The 26,461-nt window shown below is 45.4% G+C and overlaps 1 protein-coding gene across 1 annotated transcript in view; it reads left to right on the top strand.

Annotated features, from left to right (window-relative positions):
* The window catches only part of LOC126100904 (protein orai-2-like), a 125,120-nt gene that overhangs the window by 26,415 nt on the left and 72,244 nt on the right, over positions 1 to 26,461 (top strand). The window lies entirely within an intron of this gene.

Raw genomic sequence — 26,461 nt, 5'->3', positions numbered from 1 at the left:
CCGCACGTCACGAGCTCTCAACTGGGCACCTGCCAGCCATCTTCATGTGACTCATCAAAGGCTGAAGAATACTTCCCCCCTCCAGTAACTCATTAGCGTGCTGTGTGTATTCCGTGAATGGGCTATGACGGAGGGACCGCAGTACACAGCAAGCAGCGCCCTCGCTGACGGAAATGTAGAACCCAACTGTCCTCATGGTTGCTGCTCGCCGGGGTCATCGGCTCACCCTGTCATTTGAAACAAATAGTGGAGATGATGGGGTGCCATGCATTATCCGTAGCAGCTGGTATCACTGTTCATCAGATTTTCTGCCATGTATAATTCCATCGACTCTTTAATTTTGGAGTTATAAAAAGATATTTCTGTAGCCATAAATTAATGGAAACTAGAGGTTCTGCGTCACCTCAGATCCACTCATAACAACATTCAAGTCACTATGGAAATAGAAAAAAAATGGCTGTCTTGCCTTTCCTGGATGTTTCGATTAGGCAGAGGATTAAAAGACCTGATCAAAATCAAAAGCAGGTTTAGATCTAATCATGGCATCCTTAATTCAGATGACTTAGAGAACATGTTAAAGGCATGCAAACCCCTAGTGCTAAACTACTTTCTTTTAATATATACAACTTATTCACTAATATACCTGTTTCGGAGTGCCTGAACAGTCTCACAGACTTACTAGATAAATCAGGAGTTAACCTGCTTGTCACGGATTACGTAAGGCTAGCTACACAAACTTGCCTACTCAAAATTATTTTATTTCCGTTTCAATGGTAGGATATACAAACAATCCAGCCCTAGCTGGAAAATGATCCACTCTCTTTTAAGGTTGGGTACTGGTTTAGACATGTTGATGATGTATTGTGCTTATCGACAGGTACTAGCAGACAACTTCTAAAATTTCTCAAGCAACTAAATTCAAAACACAACAGTATAAAATTCACAGTGAAGTTTGAGGTTAATTGCATAAATTATTTAGGTCTAACCATAGTCAGCAGTGACCACATTCATGCTTTCGAGATGTATAGGAAACCTAACAACACAGATGTTGTAATACCTGCCAATTCTCAACACCCAATGGCCCGTTAAGATGATGCCTTTCGTTCAATGATACGTCAGCTGATATCCATACCCATGAATGAAGGCAACTTCCAAATGAAATTAAATGCAATCAGACACATGATAGCTCTCTGGGGCATTCAGTGTTATGTCTTACACGACTCTGCCCTGTATGTAAGGCAGCACCAGTCGCTTCAGCTGTAGCCTGGAATCGACCGATCTAGTCTTGACAACACTAGACTCCTAATCGCAAGGCACAGAGTCAGATCCTTCAGCTTGTTTTTCAGAGGATTTTCTCTATCATTTGGCAGAACTGGTCCTTGATGTGGCCTCTTCCTTCCCACACCCCTCTCCACCAGTGCCACTGTTCCGTCTCTGTTCTTCTCGGCGCTGACGAGCCGTCAACCTATACCGCAGCATCCTCCGCTGTCCTTAGCGTTTACCGGCAGCAAGTGAGCCTCGTGTTTCACAGTTCTCCAGCTGACAATATTTACCTACTGTATTCCTCTCCAAAGTTGGTTCGTGTGCCGTGTGCTTAACGCAGCCATTCATAGCGAGACGGTCGGCTAAACGCAAGGTAGGGCAACTACTCTGACGTGAGAGAAGCCTCCAAATCAAAAATTCGGCAGGGGACTTTAATTTATGAAGCGTATAATTGTCACATTTAAAAGCATTACTTACTCATTACCCACCGGAAACTCCTTCTGCCCGGCGCAGAGCAGCAACTCGACACGCTACCAACTCAACAAGTCACTGGAAGTCCCCTGCAGAAACACTGAGACATGCTGCCTACATATCCCTCCGTAACTCCGAAAGTGCTGTCGCTGCAAGAACTTGTGCAGAAACATTGAGACATGCTGCCTATATATCCCTCCGTAACTCCGAAAGTGCTGTCGCTGCAAGAACTTGTGCAGAAACACTGAGACATGCTGCCTACATATCCCTCCGTAACTCCGAAAGTGCTGTCGCTGCAAGAACTTGTGCAGAAACACTGACACATGCTGCCTATATATCCCTCCGTAACTGCGAAAGTGCTGTCGCTGCAAGAACTTGTGCAGAAACACTGAGACATGCTGCCTACACATCCCTCCGTAACTCCGAAAGTGCTGTCGCTGCAAGAACTTGTGCAGAAACACTGAGACATGCTGCCTACATATCGCTCCGTAACTCCGAAAGTGCTGTCGCTGCCAGAATTTGTGCACGAACTGACCTCTCAATTATATCCCATACATATTCGATGGTATTCATTCAGGCGATGCGGGTGGCCAAATCATTCGCTGGAATTGTCTAAAATATCCTTCAAATCAATCATGAACAACTGTGGCCTGACGCATTGACATTCATAAAAATTCCATTGTTGTTTGGGAACAAGAAGGCCACCATGAATGGCTGCAAATGGTCACCAAGTATCCGAACTTAAGCACTTGCAGTCAACAAGTTCAGTTGGACGGGAGAACCTAGTCCATTCCATGTAAGCACAGCCCACACAGATATGGAGCCACCACAAGTTTGCACATTGCCTTGTTGGCAACTTGACTTATTGAGATAAGAGCAATACTCGAACTCTACAATCACCTCTTATCAACTGAAATCGGTAGTCGTCTAATAAGGCTACGGTTTTCCAGTCTGTCTGGGTCCAATCGGTGGGATCACCAGCATAGGTGAGGCGCTGCAGACAACGTCGTGCTGTTAGCAAAGGCACTCGCGTCTGTCTTCTACTGCCACAGCCCATTAACGCCAAATTTCGCCACGCTGTCCTAACGGATACGTTCGTTGTAAGTTCCACATTGATTTCTGCTTCATTTCACGCCGTGTTGCTTGTCTGTTAGCACTGACAACTCTACGAAAAGGCGCTCCTCTGGGTCATTAAGTAGAAGCCCTCAAGGGAGGTAATGTAGTGCCTGAAATTTGGTTTACTCTGCTCTATCCTGACACTGTGGATCTGAGTATTGAATTACCTGGAGTTTTCGAAAATGGAATGTCCCATGCGTCTAGCTCTAACTGCCATTCCGCGTCCAAAGTGTTACATCCCGTTGTGCAGCCATAACCGTGCCGGAAACCTTTCCACATAAATCACCTGAGTATAAATGACAGACCCGGCCAATTCGCTGCCCTTTTATACCTTGTGTACACGATACTACCGCCATCTGTATATTTTGATATCGCTAACCCATGACTTTTGTCACCTCAGTGTACACTGCCAGACAACAGATGTGTAGCAATCGGGAGGGGAGATGCATACGAAATGAAACTTCAAGAGTTGACAGGATACTTTATGTTATTTCAGTGAATACAAAATCGAGTCAAATTTACAAAGAACTTATCAGTAGGAGCCCTCTTAGCAGTATGACGTTGCCCCCCCCCCCCCCCTCTTGTGTGGGTATTTGCGCAGATTGGATTGGGAATTGTCCCACAAAGTCATTGTACCCTTTCCAGAGGCACGCTGGCCTACATCTCTTGTACTTATTCCTTCATGTCCTGAATACTGGCAGTGGGACAGAGTTGACGTCCGAGGTCGTCCCACACGTTACGTCGTGGGCAGATCTTGGGATCTAGTTAGCTACAGGATTCCCTCAGTGTCAAGCAGAAAACTCAAAAGCACATGTCTCATGCTTGGACGAGCGTTTCCCTGTTGAGACATGACATCACGACAGTGTGGCATGCCATGTGACTTGTGAGGATGCAGGATCTCCATTTACGTGCTGCTGTGCCGTCCAAGTTCCCTCGATCACTTCCACTTGTGACCCGAAGTCATATTCAATGGCTCCCCACACGATGGCGCCGGGAGTAACACCACCATCCCACTCTAAAGCATACGAAGACTGAATGGCCGCCGTAGTCCCAGTCGATGGTCATCCAGGTAGGACAAAACCATGATTCATCACTGAACGCAATACGACGCCACACATCAGCAGTCCATGCTTCCCAGCCAGGGCACCATCCCAAACACAGCCGTACGTGTTGTGGTGTTAACATCATGCTAAGCATGGGTCGGTAAGACTGTAGTCTGCTGACACTAGTGTCCAAACTAGTGCTGTGGGATGTCGCAGGGAGTCCACAACTTGGTCCCAGAGGGTAGGCACAGATGTGAAGGGGTCACCAGGAGTTTGGTGCACAACACGGCGATCCTCCTTGCAGTCGACCACCACAGCGAGTATGCCTGCCCTCACACCCCATGCAGTCCAACATTGGGCCACTGTCACATCCGAATGCCACACCAATCTGGACGTTGCACGATTTGATCAGCTGTTCAAATGGAGCCTACAATAAAGCACCCTCCAAACTGTGTTAGGTGCCTCACATGGAATCACTGAACATCTAACGCTGCACGCTGTTATATACCATACCAGGTCTAATGCACTGGGGTGGCTGTGCTATCTGTCACAAAGAACTGCAAGTCTAATCATTTACATATCCGCTAATCATGTGTACATGTACAATGTTACATTGTCATCCGACCGTGAATCCTGGGTGATTCACTTTATTTTGAGGCAGTGTAAAACGGCCCAGAAAATCTCTGCACTTTAAGGTAGGCAACCCAACTTACCTCATCCATCTCGGCTGCAGGGGATGTAGGCTCGGTTGCGTGTTTTAAGGTGCATGACATATTTTCAGGCCAGTTCCCTGTCGCTCACACTGTATTTGACGAGGCATGTTTTCTGTCACAACTGTCAGATGCCTGCATTGTCACACAGAGATTTGCGACATTTCACACCAAGCCACCAGTGGCACAACTGAGGCGACGAGCGCCCAGAACAGACCGTTTTTATGCCTGATCCTGTCATCAGTCAGTTTCGTATCGCTAATTAGCTTGTTTCTTCTTCTATTTTTTTCTTTATTATTTTTTTTATTGAATTTCAATTCTCCATCCGGGGCGGGCTGGCAGCAGTCTCTTTTATTGAGACCACACATTTTTAAAACGCAATTAAACATTGCAACATTTGAGTAACTTCTTTTTGTACGATAAAATTCAACGCATGGAACAACACCCAGTTCAACAGCGTCGCATTACTTGGAACAGTAACTGGATGTCACCTCCACTGCTCATTGCCAGTTAATGCAAAGCCGTTACAAATGAAACAACTAATATAAAACATATCTTTCACACTTTCGCCTCCTTAGTGCACCTGGCATAACGACAGTGGCTCCATCTAGTAGCTGATAACTGGAAATAAGCACTGGAACTGTTGCTCATCGTAGTCTAAACTGAATCAAAAATGTTCAAATGTGTGTGAAATCTTATGGGACTTAACTGCTAATGTCATTAGTTCCTAGTTGCACACTACTTAACCTAAATTATCCTAAGGACAGACACACACACACCCATGCCCGAGGGAAGACTCTAACCTCCGCCGGGACCAGCCGCACAGTTCATGACTGCAGCACCTGAGACCGCTCGGCTAATCCCGTGCGGCTAAACTGAATCGGCTTATGATTTCTTTTGATACACCACCGCCTCTATTTCATTTTAGTGCCGTCTAATACTTTCTTCTTCTTCCTCTTCTTGCTACTTCTCCCTCCCTCTTGACCTTTTCTTTTGCCCTTCTTCACTTTTATCGCGTGGCACTGTAAGACGACCCCGCGCTATTGGCGGCATTGCTAACTCTACATCCTGTCACGGTGCAAGGCACTATCGCGTATTCGTTTTGCGGCCAACTAAAGAAATATTGTTGTCCACAGTTCTCCTTTCCAATCAATTCGGTATCCTCAACATTTCGACAATCGTCTTCGGTCCATTTCGCGGAAACTACGTATCTACAGAGAAGCAATTTTTCGTGTTCGCTCTTGTCGTCTTGGCGATATTTAAAGCAGGTCTGGGCATCGTAACTACGAAGTACACAGTGTTGGGGGAAACTATTACAGGAGGAAAAGGGGCTAGGGGAAGCAAAGCGGTCCCGCCGTCCTCGAATGTTATCGGCGGGAACAAGATTTATTGGGAGGTGCGTGACCGCCTCTCTGAAAAGCTGATAGATAATAAGACGTTGCGTTAACTTAACACAAGCAGTAAGTTTTGTTACGTTAAGCTTTCAGATACCGTTACTTTACTGTAACTGTACAGAATGGGTCAAATTAAAAACTTCCTCTGTATTTTTGAACATCATCCACATTCATCAGCTGAGTACCTAACTCATTCAGCTATTACTGCGAAAAAGGTGTTCAAACACAAATATCTTCCAAAACAAGGAAAGCGAGTGATGTGGCGCGATAGTAAAAAGAAAGAAGAAAGAAAGAAACTGCACTCGCATCTGGGAGGACGGCGGTTCTAACGGCCTTCCGGTCATCCAGATCTGGGTTTTCCGTGGTTTCTTTTATTAGCTTAAGGTAACCGGCGGGGTAATGCCTTCGGAGAGAACGTGGCTGGCCTCTTTAGAAAACGTGACTGACCTCTTTCTCGTGCTTCCCCGCTGAGACCTTGTGGTGGATCTCTAACAGCCTCCACGTCGAACTGAGTCACATCCTAATAGTCTTGTTATTCTTATTTTTAACCAGTGGAACAATCCGACCTGGTGCAGATCGTGGTACTGAAGCAGTACTCACAATTAGTCGCGCAAGTGATGTGTATGCGGTCTCCTTTACAGATGAGCTGCACTTTCCTAGAATTCTCTCAGTAAACCGAATTGGGCGGTTCAACTACCCCACAAAGCGTGTCCGTTTGCAACGTCACGCCTATACATTCAAACGACGTGGCTGTGTCAAGCAGCACACCACTAATAATACAGTAATCGAACAATACAGCATTGTTTTTCCTACTCATCTGCATTCTTACGCTGTTTCACTCTTAGATCGAGCTGCCACTCATCACAGCAAATGGAAATTCTAGTCAAATCTTCCTATACCCCTACAATTACTCAGCGATAACACTTATGTCTTGATTGAAATATAAGTAACTGGTGCAGTGTTCATGATTTAAATCATGAATGACACAGTTGCAGACTTTCCCAAAACATCTAATACGATGCACGGAATTAACACTAAGGTCTGTTGACATTAAAAACCTGCAATGTGTTAAAATACGCTTTAAAAGTGACAGAACAGCGCAATCTCTAGCCAAAATCGGTTACAAATGATTTAGTATGTGTAATGATGTCAGGAGTTCATTGACAGGATTTAGCCGTTCAGTTATCATATCCGAACATTTCGTAAACAGAAAACAACACCTGGGAACAGGCACGTGGTACTATCAGTTGCTTAATGGACGACACTTGTACAGAGACAAAAGAGAAACGTTATCCGGGTAGCCAGAGATTAGGGACCATAAATCCACAGACTTATTCCGTCAGATAAACTCACTTCTCAGAAGTGTTTTCATTGAGCGACTTTTTTTTACGTCTGCAAACAGTAAAGCGTTCCCACGTACTCTGCATTCAGCTGCAGCCTTATCGGGGAAGATTTTTTGGCTAAAACGTTCAGTTTCGACGCTTTAATCTCTTCGAATACAAGCCATTGGTCTGAAGTCCAACAATTACTCCCGCGCAACTCACTACAATGTTGTCTACAATACATTTTTCTGTGGTTAGGTTAGCATTCTTCACAAAGAAATTGTTAGAATTTCTAGAGAGAGGCTCAAGGAGTGTAACAGCACGTTATTCCTAGCAACAGCCCACACAGCAAAGTAGTAAACTCAGAAACATGAGGCAAAATTAAACTCTAGTTACGTTACACACATGGCGTGAACGTGCCTCATTTAAAGTTAAGATTATCCTTAAAACTAATAAATTAAGGAACGAGTCAAGTGATAAGAACAATCTTAAAGTATCATCAAAGATCCTGTTACAAATCCTAATGAATCTGTAAACACACGTACAGGCTTCATAGCTTAAAAAGCTTAGAGTAAATCGGAGTTCTCCATGCAGTGTTTTATCCCTTTGTTGTTCACATTTTACACACGCCAGTCGAAATGCAGGATACCATTTCCAACAGTACAGTAATCACAATTCGGAGAGGGTGTTAACGTTACTAGATGTTTCGAAGGTCATCTGGTACGCTATTAATCTCTCAACGGAGTAAGCTTCCATCCGCTTTGCGGCTGAAGTCAGCACTACGTAACGATTACCATTCTTTTTTAGTCTTATATATATATATATATATATATATATATATATATATATATATATATATATATATATCAGCCTTCTGAGTGCGTAACGAATATTACAGTAGGTGCGAGTTATTTGTACGTTTTTGGCAATCTGGTTAGCCCGTTCGCTGCCACTTACGCCGATGCGGCTCGATATCCAAGGATAACAGATCGATTTATGGAGATCTTTCGAAAGCAAAATTTATTTAATGTCAAGTTTCGAATGTCAAGTATCCATTTTCAGGATTCAGTTAACGGTCCATTTACTCTGGGGGGGATGCTATATATATAAAGGGCCAAGGGAAAAAAAACCCTACGATAGTCTGGTCGGGTAGTAAAAGCAGTAGCGCTTTTGTTGCCATCTGCGACAGATCATGCAGGGGTAGAGTGGTTGCTAGTTTTGGGTATCGTGCAGTGCACGGTACCGTTGTCATTACTTAGGTCGTCATAAAGAGCTTCAGTCCTTTCGAGGAGGGGTACTGCTGGGCTGGATACCTGTCTATCCTCCTGACCCAGCTGCAGCGTCTGTACCTGTAACAAGCCAAGACTGTCATATAAGTGCTCGACTGGTCATAAATCGATCACTGTTTAAGGGTTTTGGTTCGGTTTGTTCGCGTTTAGTATTCAATACGGCTTCCCTGCATTGTCGGTACCGACCGAGGTGGCGCAGTTGTTAGCACACTGGACCCTCATTCGGGAGGACGACGGTTCAGTCCCGCGTCCGGCCATCCTGATGTAGGTTTTCCGTGATTTCCCTAAATCGCTTCAGGCAAATGCCGGGATGGTTCCTTTGAAAGGGCACGGCCGACTTCCTTGCCTAATCCGATGAAACCGATGATCTCGCTGTTTGGTCTCCTCACCCAAACAGCCCGACCCAACCCATTTCCGGTAGATCGGCTAGTTTACACCTGGCAGTGCCAGTTAATTTTGCTGTGCTGCAGAGGTTCATCAGTATTTGTTATGTCTGTGTGTTGGTGTTATCGATAGGAGGTTAACTGTCCCTAAGTAGTAGTATTTTAGGGCGGTTGTCTAGTGCCCTAGCCGGGTTTATATCTCGTACGTAACAGCAGGGATTGCAAAATGACACAGTATTCAAAATTATTTACAGTATAAACCTGCATCTAAAATTTTAGTGCCGTGCTGATAGCAAAAAAAAAAAATCCTCTTTTCTTGTGCCTTTGTCCCGTGTCGGCATGGTTTTAACAGTTTTTGCACCTTTAATTTAAGGGGTGGCCGGATGCCCCTCCCATGCCACCCCGGTTTGCGTATCGTGCAAGTGAGGCAGAACTTGGCTACCAGCCCGGTACTCACTTGCTAGGGCGTGGGAAACCGCCTAACAGCCGCATTCGGGCTGGCCGGCACCCCGACATACGTCGTTAATCAGCTGGCGGATTCGACGCGGCGCAAGAGAACCTCCACGTCTCAGAAGCGGCGCATTAGCATGCACGGCCATCCGGGTGGGTGTACTCATAACAAAAAGAAAAGGTAATGACGGATGTAAATCGCTGGTAAGACAGTATAAACAGTTATGTCCTTCTTCTTGTGATGGCTCTCGTACGTAAAGACGTCATTACTGTGGACTTGATTGGTAGGAAGGACACAGCACGTCGTCTTTGGCGCAGAGTCGAGAGATGTGGAAGAACTTCGGGCGTGCCCCGGGGGAGTATTCTGGGGTTCTCGTTACGGCACATTAAAGACGTGAGATGCAAGATTAATAATAACCTCACACTTTTGCAAATGATGCAGTTACCTATGATGGAGTACGATCAGAGAAAATATGCAAAAACATTCAGTCATTCCTTGATAAGATTTCAGTCTGGTACAAAGATTGGCAAGTTATCGTAATTAAAAGACATGTTACTTTATGAACCTCAGAACACTAAATATCGTAACATCCTGAGACTACAATAATAATGAGTCAAAGCTGGAATTGGCCGACTCATAAAGGAAGCTGGGAGAATTTGTATGGGTATGAAATGGAAGAATCACATATCCTCAAGCCGGCCGCTGTGGCCGAGCGGTTCTAGGCGCTTCAGTCTGGAACCGCGCGACCGCTAAGGTCGCAGGTTCGAATCCTGCGTCGGGCACGGATGCGTGTGATGTCCTTAGGTTAATTAGGTTTAAGTAGTTCTAAGTTCTAGGGGACTGATGACCTCACATGTTAAGTCCCATAGTACTCAGAGCCATTTGAACCATTTGAACATATCCTCAGTCGTAGATAAATCAGGTGGCAGACTTCGTATAAGTGGGTAGAATACTGGGAAAATGTTCAATCTACATATGATGTTGATTACAAAACTCTCGTGGGACCCGTCACAGAACATAGCTCAACAGGGTGCGACGTGTTGTAGAGAAGCATCACGGAGACGCTGGATAGCCTGCAACAGCAATCTGTCCCATGAAATCCTCCTTACCACATCACAAGAACCTCTGCCAAGTGAGGAAGCTAGTGATATACCAGGGGCAGTCAAATGAAAACGAGACATGGGAAAAAATAACTAACACAGTTTATAAGTTCAAAAGTAATCGCCATGATTGTTAATGCATTTATCCCACCGTGACACAAGACAGTCAGTGCCTTACGGAGAAATGTGTGCTCTAGTCTGTGGAACAATGACTGTATCCAGCCGTGCACCTCTTGGTCCAATGTAAATCGACGGCCACGCATGTATTTCTTCAGGACTCCAAAAAGGTTGAAATCGGATGGAGAGAGATTTGCACTGTATGGAGGATGTGTTAGGACTTCCCAGCGAAACTTGTGCAGCGTAGTCGAAACAATGTTGGCAGCACGTGGGCAGGCATTATCCTGCTAAAGAATCTGCCGTCCGTCAACGTTCCTGGGGGACCGGACTCGACATGGACACTGTGTAAAAACTGAAGGGCGCCATCAACTTCAAACGCCCAGGAATGTCGACGGACGGAATCACATTCAGTTGCAGGAAAATGCCCGTCCTCATGCTACGGTGCAAAAGTTTCGCTGGAAAGCGCTTCCACCTTCTCCACACAGTCCCGATCTCTCCGCATTTACATATTTTTGGAACCTTGAAGAAAAACGTTCATGACCGTCGATTTGCTTCGGACGACGAAGTGCACGCGTGGATGCAGTCATGGTTCCGCAGACATTTTGCCATGAAAGCACTGACCGCCTTGTCTCACAGTCGGGTAAATGCTTTAACAATTACTGTTTTCTTTTTATACAGAGAACAGTGTACTCCATTTTATTCCATCTGTCTTGTTTTCATTTGACTGCCCCTTATATTACGATCCCCTACGTGTCGTTCGCATAGCGAGTATGATTGGCCGGTTAAGATTACCGTTTATCGCTTTTGGAGCAATTTTAATACCACACTTTTATGTCACGACTACTACGCTTTTATACTGCAAATTCTTTTAAATAATGTTCACTTGCAAAGCATTTTTCAAATGAGAGATGTACTGGGAGAGGATCCGGGACTGGCCATTGTTTATGGCACCGTAAGACTAAGCGGTGACGACTGTAATTTGAAAATGGATGCTAGGATTCCGAACTGGACCTTAACTAAATTTTACTGTGCAAGTGAGCCTCTGTGCTGAAAACTACAGGTTGACTACAGTCAAACTTTCGCTACTTGAGCCAGTACAGACGGAAAACTGTTTACCGTATGGTTACCTGGTTTTATAGGAATGATGTATAGACTGTTCGCTACATGATTTCAGTTGCTAGTAGTGATAGTGTCATGATTTGCCGTTGGGCGCTACGGCAACGTAGGGTTGAAACACAAGGATCAGAGTCAGTAGATGTGATGTACATGTACAGAAAAATGAAAGAACGCAGTTTCAGAAAAACTGGATGAGTTATTTAAGAGAACGAGCTTCCAAGCTGAGCAAGTCAGTAATGCGTTGGTCCACCTGTGATCCTTATGCAAGCACTAATTCGGCTTGGCATTGACAGAGTAGTTGGATGTCTTTCTGAGGGATATCGTACCAAATTCGGTCCAACTACCGAATTAGATTGTCAAGGTCCCGAGCTGGTTGGACGGCCCTCCCCATAATGCTCCAAACATTCTCAGTTGGGGAGAAATCCGGCGGCCTAGCTGACCAAGGTAGGGTCTGGCAAGCACGGAGACAGGCAGTAGAAACTCTCGCCGCGTGTGGGTCGACATTATCTTGCTGAAATGTAAACCCAGGATGTCTTGTCATGAAGGGCAACAAAACAGGACGTAGACTATTGTCTGCGTAGCGCTGTGCTGTGGGGTGCCGTGGATGACTACCAAAGCGGACCTGCTATTAAAAGAAATGGCGCCCCGCCATCTCTCCAGGATGATGGGCCGTGTGGTAGGCGACAGTCAGAGTTGTAGCCCACCGCTGTCCGGGGCGTTTCCAGACACGTCTTAGCTTATCATTGGGGCTCAGTTCGAAGCGAAACTCGTCACTAAACACAATCCTACTTCAGTGGTGCCTGGCACCGCTGCAATGGGCTAGCTGGTGTACAGACGAGAACGATAAATGGTCGTTGTGGTCACTGAAGCACCAGTGATACGTCGGGTCGAAAATAATGATGAACCCGGGGCCGACTGAATCTCTGACAAATTCAGTGGTACCAGACGAATGTAGAATGCCACCGAAGCGTCGACCCAGTGTTTTGGTCCCTTGAACTCCACAATCCACGCACCCATCCATCCACGAGCGGCTGTAGTGAGTGAGACCAGACTACTAGCCATTAAAATTGCTACACCACGAAGATGACGTGCTACAGACGCGAAATTTATAGACAGGAAGAAGATGCTGTGATATGCAAATGATTAGCTTTTCAGAGCATTCACACAACGTTGGCGCCGGTGGCGACACCTACAACGTGCTGACATGAGGAATGTTTCCAACCGACTTCTCACACACAAACAGCAGTTGACCGGCGTTGCCTGGTGAAACGTTGTTGTGATGCCTCGTCTAAGGAGGAGAAATGCGTACCATCACGTTTCCGACTTTGATAAAGGTCGGATTGTAGCTATCGCGATTGCGGTTTATCGTATCGGGACATTGCTGCTCGCGGTGGTCGAGATCCAATGACTGTTAGCAGAATATGGAATCGGTGGCTTCAGGAGGGTAATACGGAACGCCGTGCTGGATCCCAACGACCTCACATCACTAGCAGTCGAAATGACAGGCATCTTATCCGCATGGCTGTAACGGACCGTGCAGCCACGTCTCGATCCCTGAGTCAACAGATGGGGACTTTTGCAGGACAACAACCATCTGCACGAACAGTTCGACGACGTTTGCAGCAGCGTGGACTATCAGCTCGGAGACCATGACTGCGGATACCCTTGACGTTGCGTCACAGACAGGAGCACCTGCGATGGTGTACTCAATGACGAACCTGGGTGCAAAACGTAATTCTTTTGGATGAATCCAGGTTCTGTTTACAGCATCATGACGGTCTCATCCGTGTTTGGCGACATCGCGGTGAACGCACATTGGAAGTGTGTATTCATCATCGCCATACTGGCGTATCACCTGGCGTGATGGTATGGGGTGCTATTAGATACACGTCTCGGTCATGTCTTGTTCGCATTGACGGCACTTTGAACAGTGGATGTTACATTTCGTATGTGTTACGACCAGTGGTTCTACCCTTCATTCGATCCCTGCGAAACCCTACATTTCAGCAGGATAATGCACGACCGCATGTTGCCGGTCCTGTACGGGCATTTCTGGATACAGAAAATGTTCGACTGCTGCCCTGGCCAGCACATTCTCCCGATTTCTCACCAACTGATAACGTCTGGTCAATGGTGGCCGAGTAACTGGCTCATCACAATACGCCAGTCACTACTCTTGATGAACTGTGGTATCGTGTTGAAGTTGCATGGGCAGCTGTACCTGTCGACGCCATCCAAGCTCTGTTTGACTCAATGCCCAGACGTATCAAGGCCGTTATTACGGCCAGAGGTGGTTGTTCTGCGTACTGATTTCTCAGGATCTATGCACCCAAATTGCGTGAAAATGTAATCACATGTCAGTTCTAGTACAATATATTTGTCCAATGAATACCCATTTCTTGATGGTGTAGCAATTTGAATGTCCAGTAGTGTACAAACGTGTGTTTGTTGCGTCGGTGTGCCCGCAGCCGGCAGGGCGGGCGCGGCCAGCAGCAGAGTTCTAGCAGCTGCTCGCCGTGCTCGACGCCCAGCCAGCGGCAGGGGGCGCTGCGCAGCGCGCGCTCCACGCCGGGGGACCTGGGGTGCGCGGCGTGCGGCTCCTGCGGGGCGCGCCTCCACCCCCAGCTGCAGCCGCCCCCGCTGCGCAGTGCGCGCTCCTCCCCCGCCGACGTCAGCGGCGGCCGCCCCCAGCAGCAGCCACCCCCACGCAGGTCGCACGCCGGCCGGCCCGCCTCCTGCCCGGAACACACCAGCGCCGCCCCGCAGCCGGCCTCCAGGTATCTGTCTACATTACTGAACAGCTAGCCTCAGCCACTATCCCAGCTGCAAACTGCATATTCACGGACAACAGAAATTTCATGCCCACTATTTGAAATACGAGGTGCATTCAAGTTCTTAGGTCTCCGATTTTTTTTCTAATTAACTACTCACCCGAAATCGATGAAACTGGCGTTACTTCTCGACGTAATCGCCCTGCAGAAGTACACATTTTTCACAACGCTGACGCCAAGATTCCATGGCAGCGGCGAAGGCTTCTTTAGGAGTCTGTTTTGACCACTGGAAAATCGCTGAGGCAATAGTAGCACGGCTGGTGAATGTGCGGCCACGGAGAGTGTCTATCATTGTTGGAAAGAGCCAAAAGTCACTAGCAGCCAGGTCAGGTGAGTAGGGAGCATGAGGAATCACTTCAAAATTGTTATCACGAAGAAACTGTTGCGTAACGTTAGTTCGATATGCGGGTGCGTTGTCTTGGTGAAACAGCACACGCGCAGGCCTTCCCGGACGTTTTTGTTGCAGTGCAGGAAGGAATTTGTCCTTCACAACATTTTCGTAGGATGCACCTGTTACCGTAGTGCCCTTTGGAACGCAATGGGTAAGGATTACGCCCTCGCTGTCCCAGAACATGGACACCATCATTTTTTCAGCACTGGCGGTTACCCGAAATATTTTTGGCGGCGGTGAATCTGTGTGCTTCCATTGAGCTGAATGGCGCTTTGTTTCTGGATTGAAAAATGGCATCCACGTCTCATCCATTGTCACAACCGACGAAAACAAAGTCCCATTCCTGCTGTCGTTGCGCGTCAACATTGTTTGGCAATATGCCACACGGGCAGCCATGTGGTCGTCCGTCAGCATTCGTGGCACCCACCTGGATGACACTTTTCGCATTTTCAGGTCGTCATGCAGGATTGTGTGCACAGAACCCACAGAAATGCCAACTCTGGAGGCGATATGTTCAACAGTCAGCCGGCCGCGGTGGCCGTGCGGTTCTAGGCGCTGCAGTCCGGAACCGTGGGACTGCTACGGTCGCAGGTTCGAATCCTGCCTCGGGCATGGATGTGTGTGATGTCCTTAGGTTAGTTAGGTTTAAGTAGTTCTAAGTTCTAGGGGACTGATGACCTAAGATGTTAAGTCCATCAACAGTCATTCGGCGATCCCCCAAAACAATTCTCTCCACTTTCTCGATCATGTCGTCAGACCGGCTTGTGCGAGCCCGAGGTTGTTTCGGTTTGTTGTCACACAATGTTCTGCCTTCATTAAACTGTCGCACCCACGAACGCACTTTCGACACATCCATAACTCCATCACCACATGTCTCCTTCAACTGTCGATGAATTTCAATTTGTTTCACACCACACAAATTCAGAAAACGAATGATTGCACGCTGTTCAAGTAGGGAAAACGTCGCCATTTTAAGTATTTAAAACAGTTCTCATTCTCGCCGCTGGCGGCAAAATTCCATCTGCCGTAAGGTGCTGCCATCTCTGGGACGTACTGACAATGAACACGGCCTCATTTTGAAACAACGCGCATGTTTCTATCTCTTTCCAGTCCGGAGAAAAAAAATCGGAGGCCTTAGAACTTGAATGCACCTCGTAATTACAAGAAACTTAGGCAATTTTCCTTCTTTTGCGACTGTAATAAAACTGTTGCACTCTCCGTCCATTCCTTCTCTAAACTACAGTTTCTTCCCTAAACCCTCGCACGAACGAAAAAATGTCTGACATCGAAATAAGTGTCCAAGAAATAGAAAAGCACACACAGAGTACGCGAAAGAACTTGCCCCCTTCTAACAGCCGTGTACCGCAAGTCTCTAGAGGAACGGAAGGTTCCAAATGATTGGAAAAGAACACACGTAGTTCCAGTTTTCAAGAAGGGTCGTCGAGCAGATGCGCAAAACGATAGGCCTACATCTCTGACATCGATCAGTTGTAGAATTTTAGAACATGATTTTTGCTCGCATATCATGTCATTTCTGGAATCCCAGAATCTACTCTGTAGGAATCAACATGTATTCCGGAAACAGCGGTCGTGTGAGACCCAACTCGTTTTATTTGTTCATGAGACCCAGAAAATATTAGATACAGGCTCCCAGGTAATTGCCATTTTCCTTGACTTCCGGAAGGCGTTCGATACAGTTCCGGACTGTCGCCTGATAAACAGAGTAAGGGCCTACGGAATATCAGACCAGCTGTGTGGCTGGATTGAAGAGTTTTTAGCAAACAGAACACAGCACTTTGTTCTCAATGGAGAGACGTCTACAGACGTTAAAGTAACCTCTGGCGTGTCACAGAGGAGTGTTATGGGACCATTGCTTTTCACAATATATATAAATGACCTAGTAGATAGTGTCGGAAGTTCCATGCGAATGATGCTGTAGTATACAGAGAAGTTGCAGCATTAGAATATTGCAGCGAAATGCAGGAAGATCTACAGCGGATAGGCACTTGGTGTAGGGAGTAGCAACTGACCCTCAACATAGACAAATGTAATGTATTGCGAATACTTAGAAAGAAGGATCCTTTATTGTATGATTATATGATAGCTGAACAAAAAACTGGTAGCACTTACTTCTGTAAAATATCTGGGAGTATGCGTACGGAACGATTTGAAGTGGAATGATCATATAAAATTAATTGTTGGTAAGGCGGGTGCCAAGTTGAGATTCATTGGGAGAGTCCTTAGAAAATGTAGTCCATCAACAAAGGAGGTGCCTTACAAAACACTCGTTCGACCTATACTTGAGTACTGCTCATCAGTGTGGGATCCGTACCAAATCGGGTTGACGGAGGAGATAGGGAAGATCCAAAGAAGAGCGGCGCGTTTCGTCACAGGGTTATTTGGTAAGCGTGATAGCGTTACGGAGACGTTTAGCAAACTCAAGTGGCAGACTCTGCAAGAGAGGCGCTCTGTATCGCTGTGCAGCTTGCTGTCCAGGCTACGAGAGGGTGCGTTTCTGGATGAGATATCGAATATATTGCTTCCCCCTACTTATACCTCCCGAGGAGATCACGAATGTAAAATTAGAGAGATTCGAGCGCGCACGGAGGATTTCCGGCAGGCGTTCTTACCGCGAACCATACGCGACTGGAACAGAAAATGGAGGTAATGACAGTGGCAAGTGCCCTCCACCACACACCGCTGGGTGGCTTGCAGAGTATAAATGTAGATGTAGATGTAATGCTGTTTGTGGATGACGCTGGGTTTGTAATCCGATGATGTCACGTATGTTCTAAACTGGATACAGATCTGGTGAACGAGCACGCCAAGGCAACATGAGGACATTCAGTAGATCGTTTTGGTTACAACATCAGCATATGGGCGAGCGTTATCCTGTTAGAAGCACCCCCTGGAATGCTGTTCATGAATGGCAGCACAACAGGTCAAATCAAGAGACTGGCGTACAAAATTTGCAGTCAGGGTGGATAACCGCGAGAGTGCTCCTGCTGTCATACGAAATCGCACTCCAAGTGTAACTCCAGGCATGTAGCACGCAGACTGGTTGGTTGCTGGCGCTCGACTGGCCTCCTTCTAACCAACACACGGCCATCACTGACACCGCGACAGAACCAGCTTTTATCAAAAAACACAACAGACCCCACTCTGCTCTGCAATGAGCACTCGGTTGACACTACAGCGGTGGTTTGGGGTCACTTGAATGAACGCTACAAGGCGTCTGGCTCAGAGCTGTCCTTGAAATAAACATCAGATAACCAGGGGCATTGTACTGATTGCAATCTGCCTATTAACGACCTTCAGAGGCAACAACGTTTTTCACTACTTCAAGTAACAACATGTAATGTATGTTATATTCCATCTTTTTGCTACTGTAATCGAAGTTTTATTTTGACTATACGCGTTTCGCTTTATTTCAAAGTGTGGTGTCACCGTCAGACACCACACTTGCTAGGTGGTAGCCTTTAAATCGGCCGCGGTCCGTTAGTATACGCCGGAACCCGCGTGTCGCCACTATCAGTGATTGCAGACCGAGCGCCGCCACACGACAGGTCTAGAGAGACTTCCTAGCACTCGTCCCAGTTGTACAGCCGACTTTGCTAGAGATGGTTCACTGACAAATTACGCTCTCATTTGCCGAGACGATAGTTAGCATAGCCTTCAGCTACGTCGTTTGCTACGACCTAGCAAGGCACCATTATCATTTGCTATTTATCTTTGATGCGTGTACCGTCAGATCGATGTTCACCAATTATGGATTAAAGTTAAGTATTCCAAAAGCTACGTACCTTTTTTTGCTAGTATAATTACTTTACCTGTTCCAGACCTCACACCAGCCTGCGTGAGCTTAAACGCGTGCCTTTCGGCTTCCTCCTAGTGGCTTGGCTGTCTTACCAAGTCACAACACAAAGCATCTTCAGTAGTTACTGTAATAATCTGGTTTTTCTTAGTGATTATCTGTCGTGATCACAAACAGTTTTTATGTCTTACACTACCACCATTGAACACTGTTAAATTAAGAATCAACTCGCAAATTGCGATTATCGTTTGGCATCAGCTGAGGAATATTTCAGAACAAATGAAAATTTGTACCAGCGCAGGACTCGAACTCAGATTTCTCGCTTGTCATGAGCTGTGGCCTTAACAACTTCGGCTGTCCGAGCATGCTTCCAGGAGTGGCCTAAATTTCCATTTGTCGCAGTATCTATTCTCCCTTATGATCGCAAGCCAGCGACGAGAGAATCGCGAAGCATGGTCCAATAGCCGAAGCGGTTAAGGTAACCGCTGCGACAAGCGAGAAATCTGGTTTCGAGTCCCAGTCCAGCACAAATTTTCATTTGTTCTGAAATAGCTGATGCAGAACCATAATCTCAGCTTGATTCTTCACTCTTAACTTGAATTTAGTTATTGAATGTCATCGCAGTGTCTTAGACAATGCACTCCAGTATTAAATTACAATGATTACTCACTTTTTTGGATTCTAATTCGATCCTAATGTTCTCTCACGCATGGGAACTCGAATTTTAGAACATCGCACTTCTGTAGTTTGTTTTGATGTTGCGATATGTGATCGTGTGTTTGGTTATCTGCTGCTGTGGAAGCACTCGCTATTCCACTGTGTGTGTGTGTGTGTGTGTGTGCGTGTGTGTGTGTGTGTGTGCGGTGTTCAAATCGTTCAAATAGCTCTGAGCACTATGGGATTTAACATCTGAGGTCATCAGTCCCCCAGAACTTAGAACTACTTAAACCTAACTAACCTAAGGACATCATACACATCCATGCCCGAGGCAGGATTCGAACCTGCGACCGTAGCGGTCGCGCGGTTCCAGACTGAAGCGCCTAGAACCGCTCGACCACACCGGCCGCCGCGTGTGCGGTGTTTGTTTGTTTATATTCTTCAGCTAGTGTGTACATTATTGTTTTGTTAAAGCCAAATACTATGACACTGTGATGAGTGATTCTGGCCGGGTGATGATACTGCTTTTGTGGTGGTCAGAAGGATTGGTATTTATCTTAGAGGCACCATTTGCCGTTTTATTCACGCGCACGTTAATGCTTCTCTCCAACATGATCGCACCACAGGAGGGTGGAAAAAACGAAAGTATCCTTCGATGCTTCAGATCAAGTTCAAATTTCGTCAAAAGGTTTTGAACGGTCCCTAGTGGTTCCATCTTGTACACGAGACAAAAAATTGCAGCCGGGCTGCTCTCCAAGGGAATGCAATCACGTTCAGCGGTCATGTAGCCCCATAATGTCCTTAGACAAGGGCTGACAAGTCCGAAGGTGACAGCAGAGTCAAACGTTGCCAAGAACATCTACCTGTTGCTAATCGCACTGCGAACTATCGCTTTAGACCGCGAAATACGTGCCGAATCAACGCCACCAGAGAAGGGATGGTTTCACTGGCGCCCTTTATGCTTCCTCCAGATGGCCTTTCGTGCCAGTCCTTAGCACCGGTTTGTCTGTAACGTTTTCTTCGGCCACTCACAATAAAACCGCCTGATATCAACGCTGGGTGTCGCGGTTCTGACCTCCATCGCGGAGAGGTCAAAAGAAGGACTGAAATGTGGGATAGGGGGTGGGGGGCTGTGACGACCTTCTCATCGCGCGACACATTCACGGTGGCGTTGGGCAGAACGGTGGTGATATTTGGTGCCAATGTGACACCATTACCCCACCTGACTGTTCACATGGATTTCCGGGTTGTGATCTTTTCTTTTCATCTGCCGTCACCTTGCTGTTTGAAGGTCGCCGAGCTCAAGGGTGGCGTCGCAGGCGGTCACGGTTTTGGACAATTATAGAGCAAGCTTGTAGACAACTTTGGGCCAGATTTCTGACTTATGTGTCGCAGTGGAATGTACTTACGGGGCCTTGAAAAAGTGACCCTTTAATTCTGCTGCTCAGTGTGCAGTACGTTCTCTCACTTGAAATGGTTCTAGTTGCTTAACGTTTACAACATGTTTTTCCTTTATTTAATGGTGCATACGCTGTCCTAATACGAAAACTCATACTACCCATTGTCGCCTTCAAAATTTTATGTTTGTTAGTATGTAAATTTTTTTATGATGCATACTCTGTCATTTTATGGTTTGTATTACTTAACATATAATTTTTTAATGGTCATATGTCTTCCACTTGGCAATGCTGACAATGATATGCAGAACTGTAACTGATCATATGTTCAGAAGTCACACATAAAGGACACCCGCATGTAGAGCTCTGCGTGCGAGGGGAAACGATTTGCAGATTATATCTCTAGATGCTTACTCCTGGCCTCTTAATTAGTATAGCAACGCATCTTATATGCATCACATGAATAATATGCAGATCCAGGGGTATCGACGATATTTTATTTATTTTTATAGAATGTTTTGTCAAGTCAGTGACGCAACTACAACCAAAATTAAAAAGAGTTCAAAATGGTTCAAATGGCTCTGAGCACTATGGGACTTAACTTCTGAGGTCATCAGTCCCCTAGAACTTAGAACTACTTAAACCTAACTAACCTAAGAACATCATACACATCCATACCCGAGGCAGGATTCGAACCTGCGACCGTACCGATCGCGCGGTTCCAAACTGTAGCGGCTAGAACCGCTCGGCCACCCCGGCCGGCTTAAAAAGAGTATTTACCGTAAAAATAGCCATATAAATTCAGTCCGAAGACTTGATATACACTTCAACCAGTGCAGGAAGTGTAAATCGTCTTTAACACCACTCTGAATCAACATATTCTCGAGGTTCATAGATCCTAGTTATGATAGTAAACACGAAGGTTGGATTGTCCCCCTTGCAATAGAAATAAGCGCAAGTGTTTGAGTTTTTATCTCCACCATTCCTAAGTACGAGGACGAACACGGGTATCGGTCGTTCGCCCTGGCCTACTTGAGCACGTTAGTGGTAATAATACCTGAAGAAAGAAAACTAGTGCAACCAGACCTGTCGAGTGGTTGGGTTTCTGATATACCTTTATCTTATTAAACTCCCGCGCCCTTCACGAATTCCTACTTTGTGGTATTGCAACCAACGCAAGAAGAGTTACAGAACATTATATTCCAACGCATCTGTTACTTGTCTCTTATCCAAAGTACAAATCTAAGAGGATGATGTATCACCTCTTGTGTTATCTACTTTCTCGCTTATGCACGTTTTATTAGTCCAGTTTCGACAACCAGTAAGTGTTTGTCTCATTTGTGATGCCTCGACCATCCTTGTTGCATAGCGTACCTATGTGTGTCAAGGATACCAGATGCTCAGTTGTTAGATAGCCTATAGTCAAAGCTCATAAATGTAGTCACATTCTCTTTTAATCTTCCCCCGCCACGCGACAACTCCAGAGGTAAGAGTGCCAGACCAATACATATTGCGAATTCATCTGAAAAGAAACAAATCCGATAAAGGTGTAAACTAAAAATGTATAACGTGACCAAGACGCTTACGAGATAACTGTGTTATAAAACATTAAAATACATACTAATAAGTACAGATGATGACTAAATAATCTGAGATAAGACTTAAATACTAAATTTGAGAGCGCGACGTGCACTTTCATCACCTAACGGCAGAAGACGATAGCATAGTCATAATCAGCGGAAATCTAGTCATGTAGGCTCAGAAAGTTACTAGATATCACCATTTCACTCACACTAACACGATGCATTCATGAAACTTTTGTACGATTATGAATTCTAGTCAAACTGAACTGTGCGGAAAATTAAATAACAAATATTACAGGTCTATTAACGACTTTGCCTGCAGAAATTTGTCCAAGACAAGTCAATATTCTAAAAGCTGCAATTTTTTTTTTTATAACTGTGTCCGTGAGTTCGAGACTGTATCTTGCGTTGAGAAATTAATTTGTTAGGAAGTACACAAAAGTTATTATATATGGAACGATTGATAGGTATCCGCTAACAGTTTTCAAAGTAGATCACTTGGCCATCTACGCACATTTCGTTAGTATACAGAAGGTAAATCTATATATAGTTACGAAATGGATTCACAAATTACAAATACATTTTGACGTCAGCTGTACATTTTATTAGGACACATGAAAATTTTTGATGGACCGGGAAACGAACGTAGATTTCCCGCTTACCGTGAGCTCCGTCTTAACCACTTCTTCTATCCGCGCACGTCTCCCACACGGATCCAAAGCCTTCTATACGTCATGTTGTCCATATCCCCTACGCTCGCTATCTTGTGATTCCCGCACAAGGAGAGACAAACATTACTACTGTCATTTTAGCCCGTCGAGACATTTATACCAATAATTTTCACAATATTTGTAATTTACAGTGTCTCCAAGATGCATTATAATGTCCGTCAGACATGCATGCACGTCTGAAGGAAAGGACACTGACGAGTCACAGCTGTTGTAAAATATTAGGAAGTGGATTCGCCAATTGCGAATACGTTTTGACGTCAGCTGTAGATTTTATTAGTCTTACATGAAATTTGTGCCGGACTAGGACTCAAACCCACATTTACCGCTTATCACGAGCGGTCGCCATAACCACTTTGGCTCTCCGTGCGAAAATGCGAATATGCCTCGGTGGGCTATAATGACGACAGTAAAATTTGACCGTAGTCACGATTTATCCTCAAAGCACAATACCCTCATGCTGAGTGCGATGTTAAGCAAGGAATGCTGCTCTTTCTTAAGGTGCTTCACCATCGCCGATGAGCCATTCTCTTTATTATTATGCTCTTTAAACCTTGCTTTAAACATTCGTCCCGTTGATAAGACCTCATGCCATCCTCAAGACCTTATGCCACCCCCATAAACATATATTAGCATTCTTGAAATATGCTGTGGGCAGGTCTCATTCCATTCCACTAGGTCCTAAGAACAAAGATGAAGAAATGAAAACATTTAGGCAAACAGCGGAAGAAAACTACGCAGGTTTGATAGATAAGACTGATGCAGCGTTAAGGTTGGTTGGTTGGTTTGGGGAAGGAGACCAGACAGCGTGGTCATCGGTCTCATCGGATTAGGGAAGGATTGGGAAGGAAGTCGGCCGTGCCCTTTCAGAGGAACCATCCCGGCATTTGCCTGGAGTGATTTAGGGAAATCACGGAAAACCTAAATCAGGATGGCCGGACGCGGGATTGAACCGTCGTCCTCCCGAATGCGAGTCCAGTGTCTAACCACTGCGCCACCCCGCTCGGTACAGCGTTAAGGCACAGAAACCAACGAAACGAAAAAAAATCCATGCACATATAGTCATACATATTGGGGAGATATCTCACATAAACAGACGAAGTTGTTTATCAATAAAAGGGGTTAAAATTGCATTCAGGACGTATGACAAACAAGCAAAGGGTGAAGCATAAGATTGGCACAGTGGAGAACTGGGTAAGGATACTGGAAGTTTATGAAATAATGTGTCAGGATTATGATATGAAGTGTATGGGACAAACGGGAATAAATTCTAAAGTAAGATTTAAGGAGCATATAATAAAGAGAATGGGCAGCACTCGTTGAGTAATATCAAATACAGCGTGAAGGTATTGTATTTTTAGGATAAAGGGTAGCTGCTGTCAGATTCAGAAGACGTGGAGATTTTTTTCACTTGAGCACAAGAATGCATCAGCGTGTTAAGTGAGAAGATAGAAGTGTCCGAGGCCCATTTCTGGGCCCACTTTAGCAACGTCCTCCTCGAGAAGCAGTCACCAACTTATTCTAATAACAGTCGTTAAGTTTAATAATTTCTGTTGGTCGTTCTATATGGATGTAGACATTGAGACATAGGTGTAGTATTAGATTTTAGAGTCTGCTGGTACTTGACATACGAGGTTGAAAGATTTTATAATAGACAGTAGCATCATTTGGGGGTTGTGATACATATGTTATGGGATAGTACTATCCTTTTTGAACAGTTCTCGGGTATCCGACCGGGTAGCGTCGTAATTTTTCCACAATATTTCGGCAGACGTACACGCTGCCATCTTCAGATGGTTCCTGACGAATGCTGTGCTGTTCCTCTCGGCACCCCATATATACTAGCCGTTACCCCCCTCCACCCTCCTCTCCTGGTGTCTTCGGTGCGGCCGGCGCGGCGGCTACGGGAGGTGGTGCGCCTGGGTCTGAACTGGGGTCTGCAGTCTCCCTGCTGCCGCCGTCGGGGGCGGTCCTCGATCTCTGGGACCGCATCTTTCTCTCCAGGCTGAGTTGAAGGCCGCTGTCTTTATTAATTAGATCGTCCTGTAGTCGGATTTAGATGGCCTCTTTAGTAACGCAGTCCCAGAAGTCGGATTTCTGGTTTTTGCTTGTGACATAGGGAGCGTTCTTGCTTTCTATTGGTTCTACTTTACGTGGCAAGTTGCCGAAATATCGGAGAACTTATTTTCTGTTTCACGAGACGAAATGCCTCCTCAACGTGAATTAGCAAGAAGCGACGTCACAAAACTCGTAGAGCGCTACGTCAACGTTACCTAACTCGTCCCGTGTGCTTAGGTAATTAAAGAGCCGTATGTAAAAGGGTTGTGGGCAGATATCGCGGTGCACGCCAAGTAACGTCCTACAGTTGTGAGTTAACGAGCATTGCGCTCTCATTTGAGTATATCGCCCAAAGAGTCAGCCTTCAGGAATTGTGACACGAACCCTGTCGTCTAGGACCGGATGCCACAAAGGGCGCAGATTAACCACGAGATACGGAAACTCACAGGCGTCTATTGAGGCCTAAGCTTTGTAGCTTGCGAGTGAGACAGACGAGAACCTACGTCATAGGGAAAGCCAGTACAAGCCGTTTGTGGCCGAGGAGACATAGCAGGGTTAAATATGGAGGGATCTAAGGTTGACCATAAAGAGAAACGTTTATGAAAACTATTTAATTCTGTAATAGTGCAGGCAATCAAGCCACAGTAATTTTAATCTGCCATCCTCCATAAATTTTCATGGTGATGCCAACAAAACTTGAATACTGATCATATATATATAATAATTTAGGATTTAATGATAAAGTGAATTAACAAGTTTCTTAACAAAGACCTGAATGCTAAAACCTGAACACTTTGGTCGATCTTAACGATCGATATTTCATATAGAAGCGCATCATTAAAATGACAAATGTTGCAAATATCAACTCAGTAACTTCATTTGTTTAAAAGATATAGTAAATTTAAATTATAAGAATTTTCAGTTAGGCATCAGATCATCATTTCCTCCACACAAAACACATTGAACGATGACAGTATGACACCTTCTTGAATCAGTAGGTAATAGAATATTTCATGTAAAGATTAGTGCATAATAGTTACTTTTGTTCTTTATTTATTTATCAGAAAGCACATTGGTGCAAGGCTACTGGCCGTGAAATTCAAAGTCAAGAAGGAAATTGTATTCGTTTTATGTAAAAGAATTTAACGTTTATTATGTAATGGGTATTATTGTTACTTTATTTAGTACGAGAAAGTCGTCAAGCTTTGATTATTTAAATATGTTAAA

The sequence above is a fragment of the Schistocerca cancellata genome, chromosome 9, assembly GCF_023864275.1.
Source record: "Schistocerca cancellata isolate TAMUIC-IGC-003103 chromosome 9, iqSchCanc2.1, whole genome shotgun sequence".
NCBI lineage: Eukaryota > Metazoa > Arthropoda > Insecta > Orthoptera > Acrididae > Schistocerca > Schistocerca cancellata.
The sequence above is the reverse complement of the archived record's forward strand: the minus strand, read 5'-3'. Positions and strand labels throughout refer to the sequence as shown.